Raw genomic sequence first — 10,456 nt, forward strand, 5'->3', positions numbered from 1 at the left:
TCTGCTGGAAGGGGGAAAGCAGAGTCAGCTCTTGTAATCTATACCAGGTCCACTCTAACTTTTCTCTCCACGCCCGGGCTTAGAGTTTTCAAAGGGATTCAAAAGAAAAAAGAGAAAGCATCCCCGTTCATATCTTTGTTTTTACATCTGAATGGTACCTTTGATCTTAGAAGTCAAGAATTCACCACCTTAGTCTCAGATTCTGAAGTGACCCCTTACTCCCCAAAGGAGGTAATTCATCTTTGGCTATCTATGTTATGTTGGGGCAAAGACAGAATCTTGGGGTACAAACAAAGAGATTAATAAGTAGGACATGGACAGAATGGCTAAAATTAACAATACCAGAAACAACAGGTGTTGGTAAGGATGCAGAGACAGGGGAACCCTCTTATACTGTTGGTGGGAATCCACTCTGGAAAACAGTATGGAGGTTCCTCAAAAAGTTAAAAATAGAACTACTCTATCAGCAATTGCACTACTAGGTACTTACCCAAAGGATACAAAAATACAGATTGCAAGGGGCACATGACAGGGTTCTTGCTTGCATGGCATTTCATTGTAGTAGGGAGAGAGAGAGACAATAAACAAGTAAATACAAATAATTAGGGTAATTTTAGACATGTATAAGACATGTATAATGTTATGAATGATGAGGAGCCAGCCCTGTCATCTAAATCTGAGGAAGATTTGGAATCTGTTTTTATGCCTACCTGCTGGGGCCGGACACCTCTGGGGCGTGGCAGCTCCTGGGAGATAGTTCAGGGGAGTATAGGCACAGACCCGTTCCCAAGCAAGCCCTCAGCTTCTAAGAACAGGGTATGGAGACAGGCAGAGGGCCAGGAGCAGCCCCCATGTTCCAACAGGATCCTGATCCCGACCACAGGTCCTGGCAGATTCCGGGCCACAGTGGGCTGGCCTCAGGGCCTATCCTGTTGTGGCGTCGTTAGTGGTCCTGTCCAGGTGTGGGCACCATACACAGTTTGCACAGAAAGTCTTTCCCTCAGTATCTGGGTCTACATGCAGTCATGTTTCCTCGGGAATCACACAAGGAGAGATAACAGAAAGGAGAGGAGGACCCAGTGGGATGTGCAGGGCAGAACAGAGCTGAGAGATGGACAGCCCCGACCACGTTTGAGTTCCATGTTCCAGAGGTCCCCTCATTCCTGTCCTGGGCTCCGTGATACCTCTGGTATTTTTATAATAAAATCCCCTTGTGGTTTAACCTGGGTAAAACTAGGTTTCTGTCACTGGTGACCAGTAAGTCTTACCCAATACAGAACATTCTTACAGTTGTACGGGTTGACGCACATGGAAATGGGGAGAATGGGAAGGAAGTGCTGACTTCAATAATAGAAGGAAATGGTGGGCTGTCAACATTCCTCCCTGACTCCTTCTCCCCACAGAGGCTCTCTGCAGCCGGAAGCAAGAAGCGTCGTAGGCTGTGTCTGAGGACAGGCTCAAGTGCCAATTCACTAGAAGCTGGTAAATTGGTCACAGAACAGATGCTATGTGGAATGGTACTTAATTTCATTAGCAATTTTGCATTTGCCAAAATATGTTCTTGCCAGAAGCGCCAGCACATCAGGGTTGTGCATTTGTTAAAATTGAACACGATCCCAGGGAGCCCTGGAGAGGGTCACCGGCCCCCTGGCAGATTGTCCCCCAGCTCCCCACAACAGGGAGGGAACACAGGGGGCCCCAAAAGGCTGGGACTTCCTGGGAGCCTGGAAGCCCCTCCCCATCCCACACTGAGCTGGGTCTGCCACAGTGATGGCTTGTCCTGGATGGATGAGAGCCCAGCAGGGTCAGTGAGGCTCTGTGGGGCCCCAATCTAGCAGCCAGCAGCTGGGGGAAGAGGGGAGACATTACCTGCCCAGCTTCACAGACAGAAAGACAAGGAATCACTTAATTCTAGGGGGGGTGGATTATGGAGGATTCTTTTTTTTTTTTTTAAGATTTTATTTATTTATTTGACAGAGAGAGACACAGCGAGAGAGGGAACCCAAGCAGGGGGAGTGGGAGAGGGAGAAGCAGGCTTCCCACTGAGCAGGGAGCCCGATGCGGGGCTCAATCCCAGGACCCTGGGATCATGACCTGAGCCGAAGGCAGACGCTTAACGACTGAGCCACCCAGGCGCCCCGGATTATGGAGGATTCTAACTGGTTTGAGATATATGCCACCCCCCAGAGGCAAGGAGTAACGGGAACTGTGACTGTAGCCCCCTGTAGAACCCCATGATTGGGAGGCTGCAGTGGGAGAGGGGTTGTTCTCCAAATGGGTACAGTGTCCCCATTAGACAGAGGAGGTTCCAGGCAGAACCAGAGGATAGATGTTTACTCTGTAGGAGTCTCTGCATTTTGCAGAAGAAGAGGCAGAGGCTGAGAGAGTAGGTGACTTGTTGGTGCTTATTTAACCAGTAAATAGCAGATTCCAGATTAGAAAGAAGTGACATGGTCTGGATACATTACATAGTTTCCAGTCCAAGCATGGAGACAACGTTCTGATAACTAGTTTGACTTTAGGGCGGAATATTTGAAAGCAGGACCATCTTGGAAATCTGGAATTTTTCCTTAAGAACTGATTACTCTCAAAACAGCACCTCCCCTATAGTAGATGCTCAGACACATTGAATTTCACAACCTGGCAGTGTTTTGTTATTTTCTCTTTCTTCTTAAGGTTTCTTTGTCTCCTTGCTGGGGTTTGCAATGCCATGCAAAGGGCCAACTCAAGCCTCAGAGCTTCTGGGGAGTGCAATCAGGACAGCAAGGCCAATCGTCCAGCTCCTGTGGGCTCTCAGTCCGCAGGGCACAGTCAGCCCCCCACACCCTGAGGCGCAAGCAGGACTCTGCGAGAGGGAGCAGAATGCAAGGCAAACCCCGCTGTGGGGGGTTAGACACCCAGGGACGGGGCCTCCAGCCCGGGGGGACAGCAGCGGTCTCCACGCCCACAGCGCAGGAGGCGTCAGTTTTGTTGCTGCTGTTGTTGGGCATGAGCCTCCTCTTCACCCTGGGGTAGCCCCGAGTTTCACAACGGGGAAGCCCCTGGGCGTGCGCCCGACCTTACCCTCCTACAGGGGTGCCCGCCTTCCCTTGTCTCTTCCCCATTCCTGTGCCCTACACACCCACAGCCTCCGTGCCGCCCTGTGGTTCCCCAAACCCAGAGAGCAGAGAGGCATTTTCCTGGTCCCGGAAGGCCTTGGTTAGCAAAATGTAACAAACATCAAACGGCTAAAAAATCAGTTGGAAGCACTTCCATTTTGATCCATATGGCAGGCTATATATTCAGACAGAACCCTTTCAATACAGCACACTGAATTTGTTTTTTAATTTAATGCACAGTTGAACTGTCGGGAAAGTAAAGAAATCCCTCAGAGAGCAGATATGACAATAAAGCTTGAATTCAGAGGGCAAGCGATACAATGGCTGGTATTTTTTGACCCCGGGTGGCCTGGAGCTTGAATTTTTTTTTTTTTTTTAAGATTTTATTTATTTGACAGAGAGAGACATAGCAAGAGAGGGAACACAAGCAGGGGGAGTGGGAGAGGGAGAAGCAGGCTTCCCCGCCCCGAGCAGGGAGCCCGATGCGGGGCTCCATCCCAGGACCCTGAGATCATGACTTGAGCCTAAGGCAGACGCTTAACGACTGAGCCACCTAGGCGCCCTGGAGCTTGACTTTTAATGGGCACACGCACAGGGGACAGAAATATCCAAGTATACTTTTCAAAATTGTTTTTAAAAACACACAAATACATAATGAGCACATGTCAAAGTTTCATTTTACTCGTTAATGAGAAAACCAGCAGAATGACAAAGCCAGTTCAAGGGAAGATATAAGAAATTCATATATGTGTGGATAGATAGGTGATAGAGATATATAGAGATAAAAGGTTAGATTGTGATTTCTAAATTATACTTTTTAAATGGCTTAATATCTTACAAGGCAAAAAAGTCACAACTTTTATTTATTTATTTATTAAAAATATTTATTTATTTGAGAGAGAGTGGGGGGGAGGGGCAGAGGGAGAGTCTTAAGCAGACTCCCCGCTGAGCGCAGAACCCGCAGGCTCCATTCCGCGTCCCTGAGATCATGACCTGAGCTGAAACCAAGAGTCAGATGCTTAACCAACAGCACCACCCAGGTATCCCAAGTCATAACTTTTAGAATTATCTCCTTTACCAGATAAAAATCTGCATCTCACCAGCAAGTATTTTTATAAACATCTAACTTTACAGAGTTGTAAGGTTTCCTGGTCCTAATCAGTAGAAAATAGTAAAAGGAACAGAGTTGCTTTCCCCTATCCAGAGAGTCAGAATGACCTTGAGGAAGCTTGTCAGACAATGCCCTAAAATGACAGCGACATGAGGTGGGCTTGTCATACCAGATGCAGGGACATGGAGAACACTCCAGGCTTGACCTAGGCTGCGCAATCAATTTGTCCAGTTATATTCTGGTTTAAAAATAAAAATGGAGGACATGCTTTTGTTCAACCTGTGTAAATCTCTACATTGCTACTAAAGGTAAGAAGACTCCATAAAAGTAGAACAGTTGACTGAAAGACATTTTTTTAAAAAGTGGCATTCGCAGAAGGATCACGGATAGTTAATCAACATAGGAAACACTTCCTAACCCCATTAGTAATCAAGAAGGAAATACAGCCAAAACTGGTAATGGGATTTCACATGGCCCAGATGGACACAAATGTAAAAGTCTTGCGGGACAAGGATGGATGAAGATGCAGGGCAGCAGAAGCTCTCAAGTCCTCCTGGTCAGAGAGTAAACTGGCGCAATTCTTTTGAAAGAAATCGGCATGAATTAGTACAACTGAAGGTGTGCATACTTTGTTTTTTTGTTTTGTTTTTTTAAAGATTTTATTTATTTATTTGAAAGAGAGAGAGAGGGAGAGAGAGCACAGAGGGAGAGGGAGGAGCAGACTCCCCGCTGAGCAGGGAGCCCGATGCGGGGCTGGATCCCAGGACCCTGGGATCATGACCTGAGCCGAAGGCAGACGCTTAACGACTGAGCCACCGGGGCGCCCCAAGATTTGCATACTTTGTGAGGCAGCAGTGCAAGTTGTCGGCCTGAGTCCTAGAGAAACTCTTACACGCGTATGTACATCAGAGACATACACGAGCAAGTTCATTGCAGCATTATTCAGCATAACAAAAATTCAAGCAACCAAAACGTCCATCCACAGTAGGATGGACAAATAAATGACGCTGTATGCAAACAATGAAATATTAAATACAAATAGTGAATTATGCCGAAGTGCATTGCGTAGGGATACATACATACATCTGCGGTAAAACTGAAGTAAAGCAAGAGAGCGACAATGAGACGAATGGTTACCTCTGCGCAAAGTGTGGGGCCTCCGGGAGATTCAAGGGCTGTGGCAATGTTTTATTTCTTAAAATGGTTGGTGGCCACATGGGTATTTTTTTTTTTAACTTTAAAGGTACATGATAGGGGTGCCTGGGTGGCACAGTCAGTTAAGTATCCAACTGTTGATCTCAGCTCAGGTCTTGATCTCAGGGTTGTGAGTTCAAGCCCCTAGCTGGGCTCCACGCCGCGTGTGGAGCCTACCTAGAAAATAAAAATAAAGGTACATTATACACGCTTTTGAGGACATGATGCATTTCATACACATACACATTTTAAGGTCAGTGTGAAAATAAGCCAAGAGAGGTGGAGTGAGGTAGCAGAAGAGCATCCCGGACGCCCTCTAACTAATCTGGGGAAACACTGCCTGAACACCTGCCAGAGGCTGGGAATGATGGGGCAGAACAGACTTCCCGCTGTTCTCCCCGCCCCCACCCCGCACCCCCAGCGCCCTCTAGCGGATGAGACAAACGCCACTCGGTCCCGAGTCCCTGCCTGCTCCTGGGGTCCGTGCAACTCAGGCTGGAGACTTTTGCCCTGTAGGCTTGCTCTGTTCTTTGAATATTTCCGCTGTGATTCTTTTCTCTCCCTAACTAGAGTGTAGCGGCTTCTGAGGGTTGGGTCTATGTCTTCTATTTCTTCAGTGACTAGAATGTATGTATAAATACGGAACTCGGTGACTACAGATTTTTCCCCCTGAAGCTAGATAGGAATGTGATTTGGGGAAGAGTGGGCTCAGGCATGGAGTTTTGTGGATTAGTGGGGTTTTTTGGATTTTTGATTATTTTTCATTAGTGTTATTTATACTAATAGACGTTCCACTGCTGACCCATCTACTGAATACGGAGAAGCTTAAGGCACTCAAGCCAAGCCATACTGGGGGAGCGTGGCAATCACAGCCGTCAACCTGGGCAGGCCATGGCCTTATCTCCTGCTCTGCCTGGGACGGACTCCCACCACCACCACTGGGAGCACTCCCTCATCGCTTTTCCTTTCTAACACAAACTAGATTTTTTTTTTTTTAAGTATTCATCTACCCCATGCAGCAAATAAGACATGAGGGGAAGGGGTGCCTGGGTGGCTCAGATGGTTAAGCATCTGCCTTCAGCTCAGGTCATGATCCCAGAGTTCTGGGATTGAGCCCCACATCGGGATCCCTGCTCTTCAGGAAGCCTGCTTCTCCCTCTCCCTCTGCCTCTCCCCCTACGTGTGCTCTCTCTGTGTATCTCTGTGTCTCAAATGAACAAATAAAATCTTTAAAAAAAAAAAAAGTGGGGGGAGGGAGGGCACCTGGGTGGTTCAGTCATTAAGCATCTGCCTTCAGCTCAGGTCATGATCCCAGGGTCCTGGGATCGAGCCCCGCATCGGGCTCCCTGCTCGGCAGGAAGCCTGCTTCTCCCTCTCCCATTCCCCCTGCTTGTGTTCCCTCTCTTGCTGTCTCTGTCAAAATAAATAAATAAAATCTTAAAAAAAAAAAAAAAAAAAAAACATGAGAGGAAGTCTCCTGAGGCCTCCTTGAAAAGTCCCTTGTTCTTAGAGGAAGCCCCTGGAACAGAGGGTTTCTCCGCTAGCTCTGGATGTTGTCATGCCAGGAGGTGATGCCCAGAATTGCCGTATCAATCTAAGACCAATCTGAGAAGGAAGATTATATACCAAGGATGGCAGTCTTCACAGAAGGGAACAGTAACTACTGGGGAACAATAATACAAACTAGGTAGGATGGAAAGAACCTAAGAACCTGGGGGCTTATCGACATCACTGAGTTGCAGCCTAGAACCCTAGAGTGTGCCTTATCTCTGGACTTACCTGATCTGTGAGATTATTATTATTTTTTTAATCGCCTTCCTCATTGATTGTTTAAGCCACATGTGGCTTGGACTGCAGAGGTTGGGGCGGCCCCTGCGGAACACAATGGTGATCTACCCACTTTTGTCCTGTGGCCTAGAAAGCTCAAGTTCTGATACTTTGACCCAACAAATAGCACAGAGTGACCCATAGGTCTTATAAGTAAGCTCAAAGAGGTCAGGGGGGAATTTCTGGGGAGCAAGGCCAATTAGCAGAATTTCCAGACTCCCAGTTTGACGAAATGGCTGCACCTTTACCTGGAAAATGGTAGAGGCCTGGGAAGGTTTCTATTTAGGCAGCGGACAATCCTTTCTGGAGCATTCCCACCCCCACTCTCTTCCTTTGTCTTTGCTTCGTCCTTCAGGCTGACTCACTCCTGGCTTCCAGTGGTCATCTCCACCTTGGTCTCTCCAAAGTATTTGGTTGCAAATGACAGAAGACTGAACTCCAACATACACAAGAAACGGAGTTTTCTTAGCGGGCTGCTGAGATAATACCCAGAACTAAAGAAAGTGTTTCTCTCGGGACCTTGCTGAGGGAGTGATGGGGCTGGGGCTCTCTCTCGTTCTGTCCCTCTGGTCTCTGCTTCTCTCAGGAGAGGTTTCACCTCTTCCTTCTCAGTGCAGACCAGCTTCCTCCACATGCCACAGATAATACCTGCCAAGAGTTCTCGAGCCTAGTTTCCCAGCTCCAGCAGCAGACAGAGAGACTGACCCTTTTCCTCCGTGCAAGTTCTGCCATCCCAGGAAGGACTCTGCCTGGCCTGGCTTCGGTCAGATGCCCAGAGACAGGAACACCTGCTCATTCACTGTCCACCCACCCACCAAAAAAAAATGTTCTCCTCCATTCAAGAATGATTTGGGAGAATGTTGTTATTATTTTGGTTTGGGTTCGGTTTGGTTTTTACCAAGTGAGCTGTATATAAAAATAACCTGGTATAGTTTAAATTGTGTGTACCACCATTGACAAGGAATGGTATAGAAGTCATTAGAAAATACTTTGCTTCTATCATAGTAATCTCGATTTTAGACTCTTCCCTGCATCTTGTGGCTGTGTTGGGGCGTCTTCCTCCGAATGATTACAGATGATCTGCACTGAAGCAAGGGTTTAAATCCACACACACCCTCCGTATTTGATGAGCACATCTTCCCCAGTGCCTCTCATCAGTTGAACTTTAATTCGCAAAATAGTGTATTTCCCGTCACTTCAGCTGCTTACAGGTCTCTGCACCAGTAAGCCTTCCAGCTATTTATCTGGCAAATAAAGCAAATAAGGTATTCTAGGTCTGCTTGTCTCCATGAAGCCCGCTGAAGTGCTATTAGCAGAAGTGTTTTCCTGATTTGAAGCATGGAGATTAATAGGGACCAAACTTTGTGAACAGCAAACACAGTCCAGCTGGTGAAAAGCAAGGACAAAACCGTGTTTTGTAATTACCTGTTTGTCCAGAAATCGTGTGAGTGTCTGGGGAGCGCTTTGTCGAGAGGGCCCTCCCCGTGGGCCTGCTGCCCTTCTTGGGCATCGGTCATCAACCTTGGCAGTTCATCTTCTCACTGCCCATGCCGGGAACACAGAGGACATGGAACACAAAGCCTTGAGGGTCAATTCACCCAGCACTGCCTCTCCTCGTCCCTAGTGGTTCTTCTAAAACACTCGGAAGTATATTTGTAATGTGTTGTTTAGGACCCCGTCTTTCCAGCAGGCTGATGGCTTGCCTCGTCCTCACAGTCTGAAGCAGGGACGTTGGAGCCCAGCCTGGATTTGCTGCCTGGCTCCAGCCCATGCCAGTGTGTTTTTTTTTTTTTTAAAGATTCTATTTATTTGACAGAGAAAGATACAGCGAGAGAGGGAACACAAGCAGAGGAAGTGGGAGAGGGAGAAGCAGGCTTCCCGCTGAGCAGGGAGCCTGATGAGGGGCTCGATCCCAGGACCCTGGGATCATGACCTGAGCCAAAGGCAGACGCTTAACGACTGAGCCACCCGGACGCCCTGCCAGTGTATTTGTTGGCTAGAGCTACCACCCCAAAGAGTGACAACGGGCGGGGGGGGGGGGGGGACTTAAACAATAGAAATATATTCTCTATGAACAAAACACTTCTGGAGGGGTGCCTGGATGGCCCAGTCGGTTCAGTGGCTGGCTCCTGATTTCGGCTCAGATCATGATCTCAGGGTCATGAGATGGAGCCCCTCGTCGGGCTCTGAGCTCAGCAGGGAGTCTGCTTGAGATTCTCTCTTTCCCTCTCCCCCTCCCCCAGCTCACTCTCTTTAAAATAAATAAATAAATCTTATATAAATAGGTAAATAAATAAATGTTTCAGGAAAGAGCTAAAGTCTTCAGACTCTGCCCCATGCCCATAAAGTAAGCAAAGTTCTGGAGCCTGCCATATAACCGAGTTGTGAGGATCAGGAGAAGTGAGGACAGGAGGCTAAGCAGAAGAGAGGGAACGATGTCAAGAGAAGTCAGGATCCCAAACACAAGGCTTTGGGACTCTGTTACTCAGCAGTGGGTTCTGGGGCTTGGGGGACTGTGGGATTCGTGATCCCCAGTGGTTCAAAGTTTTTCCTGCCCAGAGCATCCATGTAACCACCCAAAGACACTCCAAGGAAAAGAATCCCAGTTCTAACACAATTCAACTAAAATGTTTCATGGAGAAGGCCAAACCAGCTGTGTAAATCAGATGCCTTTTTCAACCATGGCCAAAGGGAGCCAGGATCCATAAGAGCCTTGGGAAGAGGGAACCAAGGCAGATCCAGTCTTCAGGAGCCCATTGAATGGTCTCGAAATAGAGGCACATGCTGATCAGAAGCCAGGCTTCAAACACCACCGGAAGCCTTCAGAAACCACTCTGCTTCAGCAGACGTCTCTCTACCTAGTTCATCCAGATTCAACATGTGTGGTTTCTTGCTTACACCCACACCAGCCCCGCTGTCTCTTATCTTGGGTTTTTCTCAGACGTGGGATTTTCCCATTTCTTTGGCTCAGGTTTCATCATTGATTGTTGACATTTCCTTCCTGACCAAGGTCCTTCCCCACCCATGCTTGACTCTTCAGTTTGTCTACTCATGTCTGACTCGGCACTGGTGTCTGTCCCTAGCTTCAATATTTCTGGTCAGTATACAGATTCTAGAAAGACTCTTTCCTGAGCAATGGGATGATCAAAATCAGATTAGTGACCAGGGCTCCATGGGAATGAGGGGGTTTGAGGCAAACCAGACAGAAAGGTGAGACAGAACCTAG

Source organism: Phoca vitulina, unplaced genomic scaffold, assembly GCF_004348235.1.
Source record: "Phoca vitulina isolate PV1807 unplaced genomic scaffold, GSC_HSeal_1.0 scaffold27, whole genome shotgun sequence".
NCBI classification, from domain to species: Eukaryota; Metazoa; Chordata; class Mammalia; order Carnivora; family Phocidae; genus Phoca; species Phoca vitulina.